This window comes from Bufo gargarizans, chromosome 3, assembly GCF_014858855.1.
Source record: "Bufo gargarizans isolate SCDJY-AF-19 chromosome 3, ASM1485885v1, whole genome shotgun sequence".
NCBI classification, from domain to species: domain Eukaryota; kingdom Metazoa; phylum Chordata; class Amphibia; order Anura; family Bufonidae; genus Bufo; species Bufo gargarizans.
The window spans coordinates 70,153,429-70,176,593 of record NC_058082.1 but is presented as its reverse complement, the minus strand read 5'-3'; positions in this window follow the sequence as shown (position 1 = coordinate 70,176,593).

The following is a 23,165-nucleotide window of genomic DNA, read 5'->3' as shown; positions in this document are numbered from 1 at the left end:
TTGTTTTTGCCCAGTAGCAGATGAAAAGGTTTTTTTTTGTTGCGTGGTGATATGGTTGTAATCAGGACATTTTTCAACTCAAATGTTTGCGGATCATAAAGATTCCTTGTCTATTCAGTACAGATAAATATGCCAAGACACATGCATGTAGTGAAGTGTCATGTAGGCAAGTGTCATGGCATGAATTCTGCATATCTTAAACTTTTATTTTTAGGAGGTAGTGTGAGTTATGGGCCCACTTAGGCAAAAATAATAGCCTCAAACTTTGTATGCATTTTTCCAAGACATCATTACATGAAGGTGCTCATGATTGTAAAGTTCTGGGTAGCATTTTCACAATATCTCAGGTAGATTTTTAGTCTGTCTGAATCCCAGCATATTAGCCATTCCATCATAGGCAATGGGCCCAGCGGACATTGCAGTAACATCCAGTTATGCCGGAATCCAGAGAGCTCTGGCAGGCTGTTCTCTGCCAGAATAGGCTGCTGGAGACCATAACGCTAGTGTGAAGCTAGCCTGTCCAATGTGTCCAAATTAAAGTCAGGTAGAATTTAATTTGGTATATTATTGTGACTTTGATGTTAGAGTTATCAAATTTGAAAGAACATGTTGTATCTGCTTCTTTAGTTAATATTCAAAGCCAACTCCATAGCAGAATTTTGTTCTAGGTGGCTAACCACTGGTTTGGCAGGACATTGTGTGCCCTGTCATGAACAATAAAGAAGTTGACCATGGAGAATATGTGCTATACTTTGTGGGAAACACATGCTTGACATTAATGAATTAATTTTCATAAAACAGATAGACTGGCCCAGTGTGCTCTTATAATAAGATTTAATGCTTGAGATTTTGTAATCAGATTTAATATTGTTATGTTTGTTACAACAGTCTTTACTCTTTAGAAGTTGAATGTGCTTCCAGTTCGGCAATGTGTTTGCATTACCGAAGAATGACTTCTGATGTTTTGTTATTTTTGCTTAACCCCTTTCTACCCCAGGCCAGTTTTGACCTTTCTGCCCAGGCCATTTTTTGCAAATCTGACATGCCTCACTTTATGTGGTAATAACTTTGGAACGCTATTACTTATCCAAGCCAATCTGAGATTTTTTTTCTGGTGACACATTGTACTTCATGACAGTCATAAATTTGAGTCAATACAGTTCACCTTTATTTATGAAAAAAAAAAATAATTACCCAAAATTTGGAAAAATTAGCATTTTTCAAAATTTAAATTTCTCTGCTTTTAAAACAGAAAGTAATACCTAAAAATATTTATTAGTTAACATTCCCCATATGTCTACTTTATGTTTGCATCATTTTGTAAATGTCATTTTATTTTTTGGGGATGTTAGAAGGCTTAGAATTTTAGAAGCAATTCTAAAATAATTTAAGAACATTTCCAAAACCCACTTTTTAAGGACCAGTTCAGGTCTGAAGTCACTTTGTGGGGCTTACATAATAGAAACCCCCCCATAAATGACCCCATTGTAGAAACTAGACCCCTCAAGTTACTCAAAACTGATTTTAAAACTTTGCTAACCCTTTAGGTGTTCCACCAGAATTAAAGGAAAATGGAGATAACATTTCAAAATTTCACTTTTTGGCCAGATTTTCCATTTTAATCCATTTTTTTCTTTAACACATCGAGGGTTAACAGCCAAAAAAACCTCAAACTTCTCAAAATTATTCTGAGGTTTACAGAAACACATGGCAAGGCGCAGAAGGAAAGGACTGCCGCATGGTTTTTGGAAGGCAGATTTTGCTGGACTGGTTTTTAGACACCATGTCCCATTTGAAACCCCCCTAATTCACCCTTACAGTAGAAACTCCCGAAAGTGACCCCGTTTTAGAAACTAGGAGATAAGATAACCGTTTTATAGTTTGGTACTATTTTGGGGTACTTATGTATGATTTTAAATCGCTCTATATTACGTTTTTTGTGAGGCAAGGTAACCACAAAATGGCTGTTTAAATTGTAATTTTTTTACAATGTTCACCTGACAGGTTAGATCATGCGCTATTTTTATAGAGCAGGTGGTTATGGATGTGGTGATATAAAATATGTCTACTTTATTAGTTTATTTGTTTCAGTTTTACATAATAAAACATTTTTGAAAAAAAAAATGTTTTTGTGTCTCCATTTTCTGAACGCCATATTTTTTTTTCTGCCAATCGTCTTGTGCAGGGGCTCATTTTTTGCAGGAAGAGTTGACAGTTTTGTTGGTACCATTTTTGGGTACATAGGATTTTTTGATCATTTCATCATTATACTTTATGAGGCAAGGTGACCAAAAAAATGGTTGTTTTGGCACAGTTTTTATTTATTTATTTTTACAGCATTCACCTGAGGGGTTCGGTCATGTGATATTTTTATATAGCAGGTCGTTACGGATGTGGCAATAACTTATACGTATACTTTTTTTTATTTCACTTTAACCCAATTTGCTTCAAACATTTTTGAAGTAAAAAAAATAAATCATATTTTAGTGTCTCCATTGTCTGAGAGTCATAGTTTTTTTTTATTTTTTGGGCGATAGTCTTAGGTAGGAACTCATTTTGTGCAGAATGAGGTGACTGTTTGATTGGTACTGTTTTGGGGGGCATATGCGTTTTGATCGCTTGGTGTTGGAATTTTTGTGATGTAAGGTGACAAAAAAATATTTTTTTTGGGACTGTTTATATATTTTTTTTTTACTGTGTTTACCTGAGGGGTTAATTCATGTGATATTTTTATAGAGCTGGTTGTTATGGATGCGACGATACCTAATATGTATACTTTTTAATTATTTATTTCAATTTAACACAATAATTGCAATTTTTGAAACAAAAAAAAAAATGTTTTAGTGTCTTCATGTTCTGAGAGCTATAGTTTTTTTTAGACGATTGTGAAAAATAGCTTTTTTTAACAGTTTTTTTTAAAATAAATTAATGTTTTTTATCGGACGGGGTGGATCATGTGATATATTTATATAGCCGGTCGTTACGAATGCGGCTATACCTAATATCTGTGTGTTTTCTTTTACTTTTTCTATTTTTTTATTTTTCTTTTTTTTACCTGAAACATAATTTTTTTTATTAAAAAATTATTTATTTATTTTTACTTTTTTTAAAACTTTATTTCTGTCCCACTCTGGGACTTTACTTTTAGGGGTCTGATCCCCTCTGCATTGCATGAAAATACATATGTATTGTAATGCATTGCCTGTTAGTGTATTACGCTGAGAAATACACTAACAAGTTGCCTAGGAGACCCAGCCTGAGGCTGGATCTCCTGGGCACCTGTAGAAGGCAGGTGCCGATGTCATGCAGGGCATTGGGCAGCCTCTGCATGGCATAGGGCTGCCTTCTCAGCCATCGAGTTTCCACCACAGCAGTACAGGCACTCGATGGGCTCCCTCACCTGCCTCAAATCCCTTCTATGTCGCAGTCAGCACTGATTGTGGTATAGAAGGGGTTAATCCGCCGGCATCGCTGTACAAGCAGGGGCCCGGCTATCAGGCACTGCCGGACCCCTGCAGTGATCGCGTGCGCAGCACTCTAGTGTCTGCCCAATCACCATGACGTAATAGTACATCAAGATGCAGGAATGCACCTGCCGCCATGAAGTACTATTACATCATATGTCGGGAAGGGGTTAAAGGAACATTGCAACACAGAATAATTAAATTGGCTGGTAAACAGCTGCAAAAATGAAGTAAGATGAGACCGCACACTAATCCATGTTTTGATTGGTAATCCACTTGTTTGTATACACTCTTATTCTGCAGGAAGAGCTTAAAAAAATTTCTACTGTATAAATTCATAATGTTTACCAGCTGAAAATGTAACATTCTCAGAAGAATAATGTTAAATTAGACATCCCCATTCAGCTGTATTGAGTTGTCGAGGCTGGAGGACATAGAAGGTGCTATCATGGCAGACCCAAAGGGGCCAAACATCTAGCCGGACATCACCAAAATTAAAAATGGACCTATAACCTCTCTGGATGTGTACAGTGGTGCTTGAAAGTTTTATATATATTTGCATAGATGTGACCTAAAACTACATCAGATTTTTACACAAGTCCGAAAAGTAGACACAGATAACTAAATAAAACAAATGAGTCACAAATATTAGACTTTGTAATTTATTTATTGAGGAAAATTATCCAATACCACATGTCTGTGAGTGGTAAAAGTATGTGAACCTTTAGTATTAGCAGATAATTTCAAGGTGAAATTAAAGTCAGGTATTTTCAATCAATAGGATGACAATCTGGTGAGTGGACGATCAGTTGTATTTAAAGAACAGGGATCTATAAAAGTCTACTCTTCAGAGCACGTGTTTATGGAAGTGTATTAGATTTCTGAGGACCAAAGAAACCCAAGGTAACTTTTAGGGAACTAAAGGCCTTTCTCACATTAGCTAATGTTAATGTTCATGAGTCCACCATCAAGAGAACCCTGAACAACAATGGTGTGCTTGTTAGGATTGCAAAGAGAAAACCACTGCTCCTCAAAAAGAACATTGCTGCCGGTCTGCTACTGGGACATTGTTTTGTGGATGGATGAGACCAACACAGAACATTTTGGTTTAAATTAGAAGCATTATGATTGGAGAAAGGAAAACACTGAATTCCAGCATAACAATGTCATCCCATCTGTGATACAAAATGGTGGTAATATCATGTTTGTGTTGCTGCATCTGATGGAGCAATGAATTCCGAAATAAACCTGCAAATTCTAAAGGAAAATGTCAGGACATTTGTCCATGAACTGAATCTCAAGAGAACATGGGTCATGTATCAATACAACAACCCTACAGTAAGTACACAAGTTCCACCAAAGTAATTGTTAAAGAACAATAAAGTTAAAGTTTTGAAATGCCCAAGTGTGTGTGTGTATATATATATATATATATATATATATATATATATATATTTATACACTCACCTAAAGAATTATTAGGAACACCTGTTCTATTTCTCATTAATGCGATTATCTAGTCAACCAATCACATGGCAGTTGCTTCAATGCATGTAGGGTTGTGGACCTGGTCAAGACAATCTCCTGAACTCCAAATTGAATGTCAGAATGGGAAAGAAAGGTGATTTAAGCAATTTTGAGCGTGGCATGGTTGTTGGTGCCAGACGGTCCGGTCTGGGTATTTCAGAATCTGCTCAGTTACTGGGATTTTCACACACAACCATTTCTAGGGTTTACAAAGAATGGTGTGAAAAGGGAAAAACATCCAGTATGCGGCAGTCCTGTGGGCCAAAATGCCTTCTTGATGCTAAAGGTCAGAGGAGAATGGGCCGACAGATTCAAGCTGATAGAAGAGCAACGTTGACTGAAATAACCACTTGTTACAACCGAGGTATGCAGCAAAGCATTTGTGAAGCCACAACACGCACAACCTTAAGGCGGATGGGCTACAACAGCAGAAGACCCCACCGGGTACCACTCATCATAACTACAAATAGGAAAAAGAGGCTACAATTTGCACGAGCTCACCAAAATTGGACTGTTGAAGACTGGAAAAATGTTGCCTGGTCTGAATCTCGATTTCTGTTGAGACATTCAAATGGTAGAGTCCAAATTTGGCGTAAACAGAATGAGAACATGTATCCATCATGCCTTGTAACCACTGTGCAGGCTGGTGGTGGTGGTGTAATGGTGTGGGGGATGTTTTCTGGGCACACTTTAGGCCCCTTAGTGCCAATTGGCCAACGTTTAAATGCCACAGGCTACCTGAGCATTGTTTCTGACTATGTCCATCCCTTCATGACCACCATGTACCCATCCTCTGATGGCTACTTCCAGCAGGATAATGCACCATGTCACAAAGCTCGAATCATTTCAAATTGGTTTCTTGAACATGACAATGAGTTCACTGTAATAAAATGGCCCCCACAGTCACCAGATCTCAACCCAATAGAGCATCTTTGGGATGTGGTGGAACGGGAGCTTCGTGCCCTGGATGTGCATCCCTCAAATCTCCATCAACTGTAAGATGCTATCCTATCAATATGGGCCAACATTTCTAAAGAATGCTATCAGCACCTTGTTGAATCAATGCCACGTAGAATTAAGGCACTTCTGAAGGCAAAAGGGGGTCCAACACCATATTAGTATGGTGTTCCTAATAATTCTTTAGGTGAGTGTATATTTGTGCTTGTTTTTTACTTTATTATGATCATTCTATAGTTAAAACATTACAAATAAGAAATTAAATTACAAACTGGCTGATTCAGTGTCATTAAGCATCATGTACTCTGTGCTTAAAATAATTGAGTGATGCAAAGATTACTGTATGTTTAACTCCAATCTCACATAAAAGGATCTTCACCTTTCAATACAATCTAGAAAAAGCCCCTGAATATACAAAGCTTGTTAGAAAATGACAAATGTAATATATTGACTTTGACTATAGAAAGATAAATGAATCCATACTCCCATCTACCCTTTTAAATATAAAGTCAGTCATCAGTTTGTTGGCAGACTGTGTAATTCTTGTCAGCTTTACATGTAATGTAAATACTTAATGTATTCTGTCCAGGGGTCAAGTCCTGGGGAAAAAAGTGTGGGAACTCACCCAATATACACTGCTACTCGCAGAAAATTCAGTGCAACATAAAACGTAAACAAAAACTGGAATTTGCACTATATGTCTGTTCAGGCGTAATTCGTCTCTTTCATATTATAAGACCCCCTTATATATAATTTACTTACAGTTCTGAAGACTCAGGTGTGCTGGGTGGCTTGGCCTTCGGGGTGCTGTCAGGCTTGGCCTCAGGGGTGCTGGGTGGCTTGGCCTCAGGGGTGCTGGGTGGCTTGGCCTCAGGGGTGCTGACAGGCTTGGCCTCAGGGGTGCTGTGAGGTGGGAGACTGTGTGTGGGAGACTGTGAGGCCTTTTTTCTCCAAGCTGCTCCGGAAAAAACTATTTCATTATACCTCAGGTCAGACCTCAGCTAACAGCCCAATAAGATCTCCAATGTTAATAAGACCTCAGATAACACCTCAGCTCAGACCCCAATATGAATGACCCCCAATCAGACCTCATATAAGAGCCCCATGCCTCATAGCAGCCCCAGTAGCCTTATAGCAGGCCCCAGTAGCCTCATAGCAGGCCCCAGTAGCCTCTCACCAGCCCCCAGTGCCTGAATTTCTGTCAGACATGCCTGAGTGCCTGTTTTGAGAGATTAAATAAATCACCTATAGTAAATATGAAGCATCTAGATATCCCTGACAGAGGTATCCGACAGATCAGACACAGACATCTAATTTAAGGCTACTTTCACACTAGCGTTTTGTTTTACCGTTTGTGAGATCCGTTTAGGGCTCTCACAAGCGGTCCAAAACAAATCAGTTTTGCCCTAATGCATTCTGAAAGGAAAAGGATCCGCTCAGAATGCATCAGTTTGCATCAGTTCAGTCTCCATTCCGCTCTGGAGGCGGACACCAGAACGCTGCCTACAGTGTTTTGCTGTACGCCTGACGTAGTGGAGCCAAGCTTTTTCTCTGACAGTCTGGCACAATTGGAGATTTTCCTAGCTATTGTAACGGAAAATATGGATTTTATTGAAGACAGGAGGCGAGCATTGTGCATTAACTTTCTTTACTACTCCCATTAGCAGCAAGAATAACTATTACAACTAGTGAAAGAATTTTTTCAAGACAGGTATTGGATATGTAAATTAGGTAGTCCAGGTAGCCAATCAGAGACCTCCCTAATGTATATAAGGTGCTGTTGCTGTAGATTCTGCCTCTTTCTTGATGATGACTCACGATGAAGTAACTTGAAATTAAACAGATCTTGACCATAAAGGAATAAAGCGTAGATTCACACGAAGGAAATCCGAAGTAACAGGAACAGTGTAGGATGAATGGAAGATTGGAGATATCCTAGTATGCTATAGAGACAGAAAAACATATTTGAAAGATGATTAGGGTTGGGTTAAAAAAGGGTGGGACAATGCTCGCCTCCTGTCTTCAATAAAATCCATATTTTCCGTTACAATAGCTAGGAAAATCTCCAATTTTATTGCAACAGGAGGCTCACATTGTGCAAGTTTAAAGCTAATTTTATGCTAGACAATATAACTATCCTTCAATGATAGACATGGAAACATGAGTGTCAGGTTTGAAGTAAAATGTTTTAAAAGTGGATTCCGAAGACCAGTCCGCGGCCTTCAAAATCTCAGATAGAGAAGCTCCTTTTTGGAATGCTTTAGTAGAAACCGCCCCTCGGATAGAGTGTGGGCCAAATATTGTAGTATTAATCCCTGCCATTTGCATGGTAAGTTTAATCCATCTTGCTAGTGTAGGGGAAGATACTGGAAGGTGTGGTTTACGAAAAGAAATAAGAAGTTGTGAAGATCGAGGAGAGCGTAAAGATTGGGTCATGGATTCGTATGTTTTTAAACAGCGGACAATGCATAGTTTGTCGTTAGACGGGAAGGCCGGGTAGAACACTGTGTGTAGGTTGGTTTTGGTTCTTCTCGTTATTTGGAAAGTTACTCTGTTAGGGGTGAAGGACCTATGAGATATATCTAAGGCTCTAACATCCGATACTCTTTTTATGGATATGAGGCATAAGAGGGTCGTGATTTTAAAGGAGAGTAATTTTAGTGAAAGGTGTTCATTGTCTTCCCAGTTAGAAAAAAGGTTTAGAAGGGAAGTAACATCCCAAGTGGAATGGTACCTAGGTTTTGGGGGATTTCTAAAACGAATGCCTTTCATGAGCCTACAAATCATCGGGTGTTTGCCGATTGGAATGGAGTTAATAGGGGTATGTTCTGATGATATAGCGGAACGGTAAAGGTTTATGGTCCTATAGGCTTTCCCCATATTGAAAGCTTCCGAAAGGAAATTTAATATGTGGGTAATAGGTGCTCGAATGGGATCCAAGTCTCGTTGAGTGCACCAATGAAGCCAAATTTTCCAGGCTGATCTATAAGCCTTTTTGGTTCCCGGGGCCCATGCATCAGAGAGGATGTCGACAGTAGATTGTGAAAATCCGAGATCGATTGTTGGTTGCCTGAAATCAACCAAGCTATCAGTGTTAGATGTTCCGAAAGTATTAGGGGGTGTAGATGTCCCGAAGGGTCTCGGAGAAGATCTTGTGGAGAAGGAAGGATCCTCGGGATGTCTATCGTCAGACTGAGTAGTGTGGGGAACCATGTCTGAGACGGCCACCATGGGGTGATGATCACTAGTGTGGAATTCTGTGCCATCGTCTGTAGTAGGACTCTGGGGATTAGTGCAAATGGGGGAAAGGCGTAAAGACGTTCCTGTGGCCAAATTTGGCGGAGAGCGTCTATGGCTAAGGCCTCTGGATCCGGACGCCAGCTGAAGAATTTGGGGAGTTGGGTGTTCAGTCGTGATGCAAAAAGATCTATGAGAAAGGGACCCCATAATTTGTTGATCTGTTGAAAGATGAGCGGGTGTAATTGCCAGTCGCTGGAATCCGAAAGGTATCGGGAATTCCAATCGGCCACTGAGTTTATCAAACCTGGGAGGTACTCTGCTTTTAAGGTGATATCCCTGTCTAGACAGAAGTGCCAGAATTCTTTGGCAATGTCTGTTAGAATCTTGGAGGTGGTGCCTCCGAAACGGTTGATGTATTGAACTGCTGCAATATTGTCCATACGTAGGAGGATGCAGCAATGTGATTTGTCTTTTGCGAAACTTTTCATGGCGAAAAAGGCCGCCAGTAGTTCCAGACAATTGATGTGTAGTTGAGATTCCGAGTCTGACCATTTTCCTCCTGTGGAGTAAGGGCCACAGCGAGCGCCCCATCCCGAAAGGCTGGCGTCTGATTCCAATATCAGATCTGGTAGGGAGTTGAATATCATTTTCCCATTCCAGATCTGAATATGTTGAAGCCACCAGAGAAGTTCTTCTTTGGCTTCCTGGGATAGTGGGACTTTGCTTGAATATTGTAATCCCTCTCGTAAATGTTGCGTTTTTAGACGTTGAAGGGCTCTGTAGTGTAATGGGGCGGGAAATATTGCTTGTATGGAGGCCGACAAGAGGCCTACAATCCGTGCTATGGTCCTTAGTGATACTATTTGTTTGTTTAGTACTGAACGGATTTCTTTTCGAATCAATGTCAGCTTTTTTGTAGGAAGACTCAACAGAGCCGAATGTGTATTGATGTTGAAGCCCAAAAACTCTATTTCTTTGGAAGGGGATAGGATAGATTTTTTGTGGTTGATTAGAAAACCAAGATTGGTTAGAAGAGAAATGGTCCATTGAGTATGTGTGAGTATTAATGAGAGTGTTTGTGCCATAATTAGGATGTCGTCTAGGTATATGATTAGACGTACACCCCGGGATCTTAGTGAAGATATCACTGGTTTCATTAATTTGGTGAAGCACCAGGGGGCTGATGAAAGGCCAAACGGGAGACAAGTGAATTGCCATTTCTGATTGTTCCAATAGAATTGTAGGAAAGGTTGATGTGAATGGTGAATGGGTACAGTGAGATAAGCGTCTTTTAGGTCTATTTTTATTAGCCAATCTTGGGGAAGTAGGAGATCCCTGAGAAGGTGAATTCCCTCCATTTTGAAATGATGGTAAGTCACGAAATTGTTTAGAGTCTTCAAGTTTATGACTGGTCTGTGACCGCCGTCTTTCTTTTTTACTAGAAAAATGTTGCTGATAAAACCTGGGGATAAGAGTGGTACTTGAATGATAGCTTCCTTGTGGAGCAAATCTCGTATCTCTGACTCTATGAGGTATTGGTCTAAATTCGAGAAATGTATTGGTTGAGGGATGTGGTTCTGTGAGGGGAGAGATTGGAAATCTATCATGTATCCTGAGATAGTGTTCAGGATCCATAAGTCTGAGGTTAGAGAGGACCATATTTGGAAAAAATGTTTCAGTCTTCCCCCTAGAGGGAAGTGGGGATAGTTTGGGATAGAAAAGCTTACCTGATGAGGGTCTGGATCTAGGGAAACCTCGTTGGCCTCGGGTTCTCCATGGGCGCCCTCTGGTTGGGAAAAAAGGTGTGGTGTGCGGTGTGAAGGTGGTAGTTCTGTCTGATTGGAAGGGAGCCTGCTGGGTCTGTCTGAACTGTGAAGTTCGGCTGGGAAAGCGGCCCCTGCCTTTCCCAGCCCTGCCAAAAATTTTGGGTTGACCTACTTTTTTCAAAGAGGTTTTGGCTTTATCTAGGGAGGAGAATACTCCCACGAATTTTCCTATTTCTTTTATGAGGGAATCCCCAAAAAGAAGACCGTCGGCAGACTCATCGGGGTCAGAATTGGCCAAATGGGTGAGCTGAGGGTCTAATTTCATCAGAATATTTCTTTTTCTTTCCGCACTCAAGGCGGAGTTGATGTTTCCGAAAAAACAGATGGCCCTTTGGGCCCAACCACGTAGAACTGATGTGTCTACTGGTTCGCCTGTAATAACGGCCTGTTCTGATAGGTCTAAAATTTTTGTGAGGGGTCCTAGTAAATCTAAAAGTTTATCCTGGCATAGTTTAAAAGATCTGTCCAGACCTCTTTTGGGATTTTTTCCTGTTTTGTTTAAATATTTAAAAATTATGGGGTCTAACTCTGGAGTTAAGGATTTTTTCTTTGGTAAAGTAGGCCTGGGACATTCGGCTTTTAGTTTGTTCCTGGAGGATCTATCCAGGGATTTATTGACCCATTGTGCCAAAAATTTGGAAATTTGGGGTTGGGGAACCCATTCGCCCGACCTGGGGTGTTTTATTTGATCGGGATTGAAAAAGGGGATACCCTGACTGTCTAGGATCAAGGATTCTGAGATTTGATTATTTGAAGAGGATTCCTCAGGATCCTCGGTATAATCATCCTCATAGAAAAAAGGTAATTCATCTCTTAACACGGAATCAGAATCATCTGAATGTGATGAGGAAGATATTTCTTTGTAAGAGATAAACTTAGCCCTCTTACTGGCTGTCATAACCCGGTTATTGGTAATCTCCTCCCGGGTGGAGGGTCCTTTGTGGGGATTTTCGCCACTGTTATCGTTATCGTGAGGTTTATGCGGACATTCTTGGGGATTGTGACCCTTTCCCATGGTATGGGGTTTAGGGTCATCTATAAATCTCCTCTTTTTGGTTGCTTTGCCTGATTTTTTAAAACCTTTGGCAAGTTCCGTAACTGAGTCCTCCGCTGAGAGGAAATTGTCAGTTGGAGTAGAGGGGTAATTTTGCGGTCTTTGGTTTACTACCAAGGAGAGAGATTTGGAGATTGAATCCTGAATAGATACCATGGCTGATTGTATTGCCACTGATACCGATTTAGAAACGGATTGATCAACCATTTGTTGAATGGAATCCGAAATTAGTAGTTCATAATCAATGGGTATTGGTTGAGTGGGTTGGGGGTTAGGTTGTTCTTCAGAAGGGTTCATATTGCTAAATAAGGGATAGAAAAGGGAAAAATGGGAAAAATTTAAATGAGAGTTTTATTCATAAACATACATATATATATATATATATATATATATACATAGAAGTGTGTATATTCATATATGTATATATGCAATCATATATACACTAATGCATGCATTTCAGGAAAACACTAAATCCGTATAATACATACAGACCAGTATAAATTACCTGAGTGTATGCAAGTGTAAAATTTTTTGAAGTAAATGTGGTGTAATGTGTGGGTATACTCACAATTAGTTATGAAGTGTATTAACTGTTTGAATAATCTGTGAGAAACTGTTAGCATGTACTGTGTCCAGTGAGGTGACTGGCCGCTCTGAGGTAATTTGAAAAGCGCGCACAATCACCTCACAGGTCACAAGACCGGAGCGCTCGAAATCTCGCGATAGACGGGACTTCGGCGCTGAATGCAGGAGAAGGAGCTCAGAGACTGGGGACGAGACGGAGGCACGTTAGGAGGTATTGGGGGTTGGAAATAGTGTTATGGGCCGCAATAGAAGATGGGAGGGAGGGAGAAGAAACAGCTCATTAATATTGTAATGAATGGCGGCATACAATGCGCACCGCTGAACGGGGGACACGCGCCGTTGTTAAAGGTGTCAATACCGGACCTCAGTCCTGGTAAAATAATGCAAAGACTTATAATTTTGCTCTAAATACAATAATTATAATCGTAATAAGGTACTATTGAAAATACATATCTTTTCTCTGAGGGAGCAGCAAGAAAGAGGCAGAATCTACAGCAACAGCACCTTATATACATTAGGGAGGTCTCTGATTGGCTACCTGGACTACCTAATTTACATATCCAATACCTGTCTTGAAAAAATTCTTTCACTAGTTGTAATAGTTATTCTTGCTGCTAATGGGAGTAGTAAAGAAAGTTAATGCACAATGTGAGCCTCCTGTTGCAATAAAATTGAAAATTACTTTCAATGGAGTTCAAGACGGATCTGTCATGGCTGTAGAAGACATAACACAACTGGATCCGTCCATGACGGATCTGCAAAAAACGCTAGTGGGAAAGTAGCCTAAAATGAAACCTGAAATATCCTGTATATGAAAAATAAATTAAATTACAAGATAAGTGATTCCTGTATTGTGAAAAGCAGTAATATCTTTATGTTGCCAATCTGCCTGAAGATTATACTGCACATATTGACAAACTTAAAGAAGAACTCCCGAAATAATTTGTATTCTCTAATCTGCTAGGAAGGTACATGATGTAATCTTTAGTGAATGTAATCTTCTTACCAGTGACTGTATTGTGAGTTATAACCTCCCTCCTGATCCACAGCTGTATCATGTGACCAGCACTCTGACGTTCCAAATAACACAGCATCGTATGTCTGGCCAGGGAGCCAGTTTCTCTATGTATTCCTATAGGAACCTCAATTTCAGTCTCATAGGAAGGTAACTGGCTTCCTGTCCTGTGTCAGTTGGAGATCATAGAGTTGGTCACATGACACAGCTAAGAATCAGAAGGGAGGTTATAATTCACAAATTCAGTCTCTGGTAAGAAGATTACCTTTACCAACCAACCTCTTGTCACTACCCCTTTCCCTGACTATGTACATATGCCCTAACTACAGTTGCAAGAAAAAATATGTGAACCCTTTGGAATGATATCGATTTCTGCACAAATTGGTCATAAAATGTGATCTGATCTTCATCTAAGTCACAACAATAGACAATCACAGTCTGCTTAAATTAATAACACACAAAGAATTAAATGTTACCATGTTTTTATTGAACACACCATGTAAACATTCACAGTGCAGGTGGAAAAAGTACGTGGTAACGTGAACCCTTGGATTTAATAACTGGCTGAACCTCCTTTGGCAGCAAAGTTTCCTGTAGTTGCAGATCAGCGTGCACAACGATCAGGAGTAATTCTTGACCATTCCTCTTTACAGAACTGTTTCAGTTCAGCAATATTCTTGGGATGTCTGGTGTGAATCGTTTTCTTGAGGTCATGCCACAGCATCTCAATCGGGTTGAGGTCAGGACTCTCCAGAAGGTGTATTTTCTTCTGTTTAAGCCATTTTGTTGTTTATTTACTTCTATGATTTGGGTCGTTGTCTTGTTGCAATACCCATCTTCTGTTGAGCTTCAGTTGGTGGACAGATGGCCTTAAGTTCTCCTGCAAAATGTCTTGATAAACTTGGGAATTCATTTTTCCTTCAATGATAGCAATCTGTCCAGGCCCCGACGCAGCAAAGCAGCCCCAAACCATGATGCCCCCACCACCGTACTTCACAGTTGGGATGAGGTTTTGATGTTGGCGTGCTGTGCCTCTCTTTCTCCACACATAGTATTGTATGTTTTTTTTTTGGACAGCAGTGGCTTTCTCTGTGGTATCCTCCCATGAAATCCATTCTTGTTTAGTGTTTTTTATGTATCATAGATTTGCTAACAGGGATGTTAGCATATGCCAGAGACTTTTGTAAGTCTTTATCTGACACTCTAGGATTCTTCTTCCCCTCATTGAGCAGTTTGCGCTGTGCTCTTTCAGTCATCTTTACAGGATGGCCACTCCTAGGGAGAGTAGCAGCAGTGCTGAACTTTCTCCATTTATAGACAATTTGTCTTACCATGGACTGATGAACAGCAAGGCTTTTGGAGATACTTTTATAACCCTTTCCAGCTTTATGCAAGTCAACAATTCTTAATCATAGGTCTTCTGAGAGCTCTTTTGTGCAAAGCATCATTTACATCAGGCAATACTTCTTGTGAAAAGTAAACCCAGAACTGGTGTGTGTTTTTATAGGGCAGGGCAGCTGTAACCAACACCTCCAATCTCATCTCATTGATTGGACTTCAGTTGGCTGACACCTCACTCCAATTAGCTCTTGAAGATTTAATTAGTCTAGGGGTTCACATACTTTTTCCACCTGCACTGTGAATGTTTACATGGTGTGTTCAATAAAAACATGGTAGCATTTAATTCTTAGTGTGTTATTTGTTTAAGCAGACTGTGATTGTCTATTGTTGTGACTTGATGAAGATCAGATCACATTTTATGACCAATTTGTGCAGAAATCCATATCATTCCAAAGGGTTCACATTCTTTTTCTTGCAACTGTATCACTGCCCATCACCCTGCCTATCTCACTTGTTACACACAGACATCTTCAGCACTCAGTAAAACACTGAAGACTGACGACAGAATGTCCTTAGCAACGTTCAGTTAGAGCTTTGCTAAGAAGACTTCTGTCAGAACAGGGTATTTTTTATAAATAATATTCAAAGGAAACTTTTTAAAGTATTTTTTAGCTTTTTTATTTTCCAATTTACCAGTTCTATAACATTGAAAATTAAAGTTTGCCCTTCTGTGGAAGTCAGCACAGGGTGATAACTCTCCTGTATAGGTAGTCCATTGTCAGATTACTGCTATTGTGAGGGAAAGATGCTGTTAGTATAATTGTAGATTGTAGAATTGGGATTAGAGATGAACGAATCAAAGTTGACAAAGTGGAATTCAATCTGAATTTCAGGAAAAATTTAATTTGCACCCAAGCCGAATTTCTTCACGATTTGTGGTAATGAATCTCATTTTTTCATAAAATGGCTGCTGCACGTGTGAGGACATGGAGCAAGGAACTCTAGAAAGGTGGGATCATCCACAATGCCATGCATACAGCCAATCAGCAGCCAGCCAGCTCTGTGATGTCACAGCCCTATAAATAGCCTCAGCCATCTGGGATTCTGCCATTTTCCAGTGTACTTAGTGCAGAGAGAGACGTCAGCAGGCGCTAGGGACAGTGCAAGGAAAAACTTCATTGTGCTAAAAAAACTATTTACAAGTGCAGGGAAAGATTATTCAAGGTGTAGGGAAAGGATAGGAAGGAATTATTCCATAGTATTTATGTTGGACAGGGTTCAGTAGGGGAGGTTACAGCCTGGATAAAAGGAACAATCCTATTACACCTTGCTGCACTGACTGTGGACCTAAAATTGCCATTATACAGCTCTGTAATTCCAGCAAACTGTTCTTCTTATTGGGGTGCAAGTGCTGTTTGATACAGCCATCAACAGGGTTTATTACAAGGAAATATTTCCCCGTTTTATTTGCCCTTGTGCGGTGCAGTTATATGTTCTAAAGCCTTTTTGGCTTGTATTAGTGGGAAAAAAGGGCTTATTAGCCGTTGTGTTGTGAAGTGCAAAAATTACATCCCTTTTTGTCGTGTAATAGTGGCAAAATAAAAATATATTTGCCGTTCAGCGGTGCAGTTATATTTTCTAAAGCCCTTTTTTGTGTGTATTAGTGGGGAAAAAAAGGGCTTATTAGCTGTTGTGTGCTGAAGTGAGAAAATTACTGAGTTTTTTGGGGTGTTTTCATTTCCTTTTTATTTATTTATGTCAGACAGAGAAGTGCCAGGCCCTGCACAGGGGAGTGGCAGAGGCCTAAATATTTCTGGCGCAGGCAGAGGTCGCAGCAGAGTAAGGGGTGTGGCAGTAGGAGTCGCAGCGAGAGGCCTGAGCTCCTGTGTCATCTAGTAGTCGTATCTTGTACCGTATCTCAACCGTTCTAGAACCCAACGGTTCTAGAACGGTTGACTCGGTCATCTCTGTTTTGGATCCACTCCTGTTTTTTGGGCATTAGCAATACTGATGGATTACTGACCAAATGCTGACCGAGTGAAGGCAGATGCTCAACAATCAGGATCCGTTTTTTGGGGGTTATTGTTCTGATGGATCAGCGGAAGGGCAAAATAATCAAAGACGTCAACACAAACTTACTGTTGACACCCTCTCCACTCTGTTCGGGGGGTCTCTACTCGTATACGCGTTTAATAGAACAGGGTCTGTAGACATCTATGTGGTCAGCTGACGACGGTGTAAAAGGAGTGCACTTCTTCTTGGCGCTAACATCGACCTGTAAGGCTGAGTTCATACTTGAGTTATTTGGTCAGTTTTGTCCCCGTGACTGCCCAAATAAGTGAAGTGTGCAGTGATTTTATTAGAGCGACACCTGTCATCTGCATATCACAGTATTATTTCACTACCAAAGGAGACTCTCTATGCATGTTACTACAAGGCACAGTGTTCTACACCACCATAAAGGCTCTCTGCAGCCAGGAAATAGCCACTTTTTGAAGCGATTCAACGCAAATAAATTCAGATCGAAGCAAATTTTTTCATAAAATTCGGCGAGCCGGCCGAATCGAATTTCTGAAACATTTGCTCATCTCTAATTTGGATGGCAGTTTGATAGGCCTAGATAAAGATACCTACAGAATAGACCTGCCTTGAGATACTTTGTTATGATAATTTTGCTTAATATGCAAATTATGCTTTTGGTGCAATGAGGGCATCACCATTGCTCTTGTTGCATGAAAGCTTCAAGCGAGGGAGGGGCTGAACACAGAAAGGAGGGGAGCTTGGGTGCAACAAGAGCAGGGTTGAACTGGGAACTTAAAATGGCCCTGGAAAAAACAAAAACTAAAGTGGCCCCATGTTGTAGGGGGGTGCAAACTGACAGAATGCAGGGCAACACACTAGTGCAAAGTATCATCCCAGCAGAACTAAATACCACAGTACAGCACAATATATTTCCCCAAAAGCTGTCCTTCTGTTGTGTCCATCAATAGCTGCCATTTTCTGTCCTCCTGCAGTTGTCTCTGATTAAGATATGGAGCAGGGGGCTTAGGAGATAAGATGTGGGCCACAACAGTTGAATTCAGAGGGCATGTTGGGGGGTACATAAGTTTCTGATTCTCACAGCACTAATTACAGTGGAGACCTCTTTCTTTACCTGGCCAGTGGCAGAGAAGAGGGCTTGGGCAGCCCCTTGGGCATTGGCCAACCAGTATTTTTCCCTGTAAGGTCTATGGTCAATCGCCCATGAATAAGAGCATTGAGTCTATGCAGACAGTTTGATACGGGATGCCACTGGTTCCATTTAGAGAGTCAGGACAGGAACTAGAATACATGGAGTAACTTTAAAAATGTATATTCAGAAAGCCATTCTCACATTATTTGTAGAAGAAATTACATAGAATATTTACATAGGTTGTTAATATGTGATACATTTTTTTTATGTTATCTTTAAGGTGTCAAAATATTCAAAGGTGTTGTACTTGCATAGTTATGAAAAACATTGGGGTAATTTATTATACTGTTATACGCCTAAATTAGGTGTATTTATGGCACAGATGGAGACTTCTCCCTGCTCATGTCAGGTCTAAAATTGTGGGCGTGGCATTCTTCATTTTCTACCCTTGTTTTAGGCGTAGGAAATGGTCTAGGAAGCTGTCTTACATTTAGAACTGGTGCTGGATGCGCCAAAGTTATGGAAAGGCCTGTGCCTCTTCATAACTTCAATGGATCCTCCTCCAGCTATGTGGCTTTATTAAGACCAGCGTCCCATGCTTATTTTTTTCTGGATTATCGATGCTATCAAAACTCCTTTTTATGTACTTTGACTTCGCACTATTATAATAGGGTCTTTACTTGGATCCAAATTACCACCCAAATCGATGTGCATACTGTGGGGATTCGCTCTGGTAGTTAGGACTAGCGGATGCAGTATAGAGGCAAAGTACACAGTTCTTGAATCAAACAGCGGTGTTTATTCACACATTGGTGTATAACAAAACACAGATAAGCTGTATCACAAAACACAGGTGGCTTGGTGTTTGTTCACATACAAGGAAAGTCCATTAACAATAAAAGTCACCTGTTCTTCTGGGTGTTAATTCACACCCTGTTAGCAGTTCAGCCTCATCAAGTCCATAGACGGTCTGTTCGCCTTTAGAGGGGCCTGAGTCCTCCAGCCCGGCTCAAACTTCAAATCCCAGCACAGCCCTCAGTTCACAGCACAAAGACTCCTGAGCTCCACTGTCAGCGGGAGGTAAATCCACACACCTGGCAGAGCTGGCTGGTTTTTATGTCTGGCAAAACCCAAACCTGGAACACGGGGAGTAGTCACCCACCCAGCACTTTGACTATTCCCACTAAGAGCCGTCCCGGATCAGCTATGACAGCTATGCTAAATCTCAAGGTGTCAATTAGCAATAGCTGCTGCTGACACATAAAATACCGGCTCTTACTTCACCGAGGCCAGGAACCTCGGTGACACATACCTTCCATCCTTGATGATTCCAGGTACCTTCTTACAATACATTCACCTGCTCACATAACTGTCAGTTTCAAGCCAGATCCACACAATACCACATGACAAGGCTGAACCACCAGAACCGAGAACAACATTTTTTTTTTTGTTAGGTCATAAGGGATTATTTGCTTTTGTCATTCACTGACAACTCAACAAAAGTAAGCTACAATAAAAATATTTCTGCATCTTTCAGGTGCACTAAGAAACCTTTTATATAGATTCTGAAATTTTTCCTTTCAGGCTCAGAAAGTCTCCAGTGTCAGTCAGTGGGACATTTAAAAAAAACAAGCTTATTCTTAGAAGAATTGAACATGCTTTCAAGACCTGTAATAATCTAAAGAAATGCAATGATTATAATTTAATGGTTTGCAACCTACAACCTCCTCTGTGAAATCTGGTAGGAAAGTTGAAAAGTGTGCTTCAAAGAGATAGGAGCAGATTTTGATAACCATCTGCTAATGGATTGCACGCAAACGATAGTTTACTTAATTATTCTCGTAATCAGATTTAAGCCACATTCATGCGGAAGATCAAAGTAGAGCTGTTCTTAGGAAACTAAAATCTTCCTGCTGCGACATAATAAAAAGTTGGTAAAAGGAGAATGTACATGCCAGAAGGTAATTCTATAGGGTGCATTAGAAAAATGGACACGTAGACAAGGTAGTGGAGCCCTCGTATAGAGGGTGCACTCCAATCTTTACTGTAATAGAAGAACTTATAGGCTATACAAGAAAAGTCAGAACGTTGCTATAACTTTCTGGTGCGGGTTATGCTACAGGAGCCTAAACTATACAATAAAGTATTAGTTAGAATAGTACATGTGTGAATAGCTGTTCATAGCCTATTACACCTGTGAACTCCTGCTCTATTTAATGGGGCACAGCATGGGAAGGTAGCAGGAAATATGCCTAGTTTGCTGGGAAAAGACAAAAGATTGCAGGCGGCGCTTCATTATGTATAACCGTTTATGCAAAACAATGCCCATGGCATGTTTGTAATGCTTACTGCTTTTGCAGGTTGTGCACGGAGCACAGTTGCCTTCAACAGGCATTTTGTAGACTGTCGCACATTCCCCTGATCTGGTGTGTGATCTGATGCTGAGATGTGTGAAGAGTTTTTAAAACTATTCATGCTGGCATAGAACTGCAGGTATGTCCCAACCAGGATGATGTTGATAGTTTTTTCTTGTCTACATCTTCCTGGTTGGGACATACTATATTTTCCACTCTATAAGATTTATCCGACCATAAGGCACACCTAAGGTAGGTTTTAAAGGAGGAAAATAAGAAAGAAAAATATTTTTCATCAGACCTCAAACCCTCAATCTTCATCAGACCTCAAATCAGAACCCTAATCATCAGACCACCAAATCAGATCCCCAATCCCCATCACACCTCCAATCAGATGCCCAAATCTTCACCAGACTTCGACCAAACCCCCAGTCTTTATCAGATTACCAAATCAGACCTCCAATCTTCATCACACTTCGATCAAACCCCCCATTTTTATCAGACCCCAAATCCGACCCCTAATCCTCATCAGATCTCAGATCATATCACCAATTTTAATCAGAACTCAGATCAGATCCCCAATTCTCATCAGACCTCAGATCAGATCCCCAGATCAGACCTCCAATTTTAATCAGACCTTAGCCCAGACCTAAAACAACTTACTTCTCCTGCTCCTGGTGGCCACTCGGGAGATCCAGCTCGCTCTTCCTGCAATGCTGCAATGTGACCTGACATCGCCCAATGTCATGGCATAGTGCACGCTTATGCAGTCAGGACACAGCACTATATTCACCGCTCCCTGGTAATACTATGTACTAATGAGAGCTTCAATAATGGAAGCACTCATTAGTATTTGCTTTATAAGATGCACTGATATCCCCCCTTTGGGGCGTAAAAGTGCATCTTATGGAACAAAAAAAAAAGGTACTTACCAGCGATTCTGCGCCAGTATGAACAAATGCAAAACCTTTTCACACATCTCAGTTAGCTAAGTGACAGAAAATTCCAAGTGTCACTTTGCCTTGGCCAAGGCATACAGATATTGGGCAGCAAACTGAATATTTTTAGGTAAAGGAAAAGTTAGAGCTTACTTTGTCTATATAACATGGCTTGTCTGCTTGCTGCTGGAAATTTGTATTGCACCCGACCTTGCACCAGTAATCTTCTCAGTGCTGCAGTTGGTTAAACTTATCCTTTTTTCTGTGATTGTTTTTCTGATAGTATAGTTCTTGACTATAATGATAACAATTGACAAAAGTTTATTTACTTAGGGCAGTGCCCTCAGGAGGTGCGATTCAATCTAAATGTATTGATGTGTGATTACCAATAGACTGCTAGTGATGTGTAACAATGTGTATATAATAATGCAACTACCACCAAGATTCTGTCAGCAGACCATGTCTATGAGTACAGCCTGACTGGATAGTGAGTTGTCTGTATTGTTTTCCCTGTATGCCAGATACAGGTGTAACTTGAAGTTGCTGCTGGTCCCCAAATGTGCAACCAGGTCCACCATGGGCCATTTATAATATTGTCATCAATCTTCTTGGTCCAGGCACCAGGACTGAGGTGTGACTGCTATCTCTGCATTCCGGAGTGGCAACCACCTATCTCCTCCCCCCCATAAAAATAAGTAAAATAAACCAGTCTTACCAATCTATCTTTTTAAGTAGTTGGAAAGACGTGTCCTTTCATAACAGCTATAGTGCCTTGAAAAAGCATTCATACCCCTTGACTCCACATTTTTTAACATTACACCCACAAAATGAAGCATATTTTATTGGGATTTTATATGATAGGCCAACACAAAGTAGCATATATGTGTGAAGTAAAAAGAAAATGATACATGGTTTTCAAAACAAATTATAAATAAAAATCTGAAAAAAATAAGCATTTTCTTTGCATTGCTGTACACTATACCCATATATTTTTTTATATTTCCATCTACAGAGCTGTGTGAGGGCTTGTTACTTTGCAGGGCAAGCTATAGTTTTTATTGGTACCATTTTGGAATATATACATCTTTTTGATCTCTTTTTGTTCAACTTTTTTGGGGGTAAAGGGACCAAAAAAAAGGTGAATTGAGCATTTATTTTTTTGTGTTATATTTATTGCATAGCAAATATATTTTAATATTTTAATAGCTAGGACATTTTCAGATAGGAGATACCAATTATGTTTATTTTTTGTTGTTTATTTCTATATATAAAATTGGGAAAAGGGGGTGATTACATTTTTTATACTGTAATTTTTAATCCCCTTGAATATGTTTGTACAGTAGACTGCAGTAGAATACTATTGCAGTCTATGGGGTGCTTTTTTACTGACTGCTTTTCGAGCAATGTCAGAGCAACACCTTGATAGGCAGCTTACTATAACAGCCTGGAAGCCTTCACAAGGCGCCAAGCTGCCATAGCAATGGATCAGAGCCCCACATTCTCACCATGGGGTCTCCAAGGACAGAGCAAGACCCCTCCATCTAACCGCTCAAATGTCACAATCTCGATTGACCACAGCATTTGAAGGGCACCTGCTGCATATGGAGTGAGCTCAGCTCATAAGTCCATTTCATACATTCCCTGCAATGCCATAAATGTATGTGTTTTGTGTTAAGAGATTCATAATTTTAT